Source organism: Sinocyclocheilus rhinocerous, unplaced genomic scaffold, assembly GCF_001515625.1.
Source record: "Sinocyclocheilus rhinocerous isolate Xijiao unplaced genomic scaffold, SAMN03320098_v1.1 scaffold1246, whole genome shotgun sequence".
Taxonomy (NCBI): domain Eukaryota; kingdom Metazoa; phylum Chordata; class Actinopteri; order Cypriniformes; family Cyprinidae; genus Sinocyclocheilus; species Sinocyclocheilus rhinocerous.
This window is the reverse complement of record NW_015630543.1, coordinates 334,044-335,127: the sequence shown is the minus strand read 5'-3', so window position 1 is coordinate 335,127 and position 1,084 is coordinate 334,044. Positions and strand designations below refer to the sequence as shown.

The 1,084-nt window shown below is 35.4% G+C and overlaps 1 protein-coding gene across 1 annotated transcript in view; it reads left to right on the top strand.

Moving 5' to 3' along the window:
* LOC107740527 (laminin subunit alpha-2-like) overlaps positions 1-1,084 on the top strand; it is a 230,930-nt gene that overhangs the window by 137,688 nt on the left and 92,158 nt on the right.

Below are 1,084 nucleotides of genomic sequence, written 5' to 3'. Positions count from 1 at the left end.
AAATAAAACAAAACAAAAAAATATATATATATATATATATATATATATATAAATGACAAATACATAACAAAATTACAAAAATAAATAACTAAACGAAAGCTGAAAATATAAAAGCTAATTGAAAATATTAATAAAAACTATAATAGTATATACATAGGTCCTTATTGCAGTTTAGTAGTTGCAATTTTTAGTTTTGTTCCTTTGCTAAATTGTATTTTATTTATTTCTGTTATATAAATTATGTGACCCTGGAGCACAAAAGCAGTCTTAAGTCGCTGGGGAATATTTGTAGCAATATTCATAAACCCGTGAATGTGTGTGTTCAGCCGAATTGTTGGTGGAACAGTGAGCCTCAGTTGTGTAGGCCGTGTCAGTGCAGCGCTCGGGGCTCCGTGTCCCAGCGCTGTGACTCTGAGGGCAGGTGCATCTGTCGGGCCGGATACGTGGGCCGCAGGTGTGACCTCATGCGCCCGCCTCACGTCCACAGGGAGACCCGGCGACCCGTCCAACAGGTTCCCATCCAACACATCGAGAGATGGGAAAGCAGAGGGGGCTGCCCTCGAGGGGCGTATCGCCCCGGCACAGGGGTAAACGCACGGCATGATGGGTGCACAGGATCTGTGTGCATGTGTGCGGCTTCCTGTGACAATCAACATCTAATATGAGTGTAACAAGTGTAAGAGTGTTCAAAATAATACACATTATACACATAACATTATAACTTGTTTTTTGTTGTTGTTTTTTTGTTTGTTTGTTTTTTTTACTTCTGCTCAAATCAGCTGTTTTTGAATTTTGCCTGTTTTATTTAGATTAACTTCACCATTGATGCAGTTCACTCCTCTTTACAGTTTACCAGCCAGGGCTACTATATCAATATCTATTAAAATATTTTTGTCAATTGAAATAAAGCTAAAATGAAATGTTAAAATTAGATCTTTAAATGAAAATGTAACTAACTGAAACATTATTTTTGTAACTGGAAATAAATGTTATGAACTGGATATAAATATAAACTAAAACTGAAATATAAATAAATTAAACCTATATAGTAATATTTAAAAAATAACTAACCAACTAACTATAT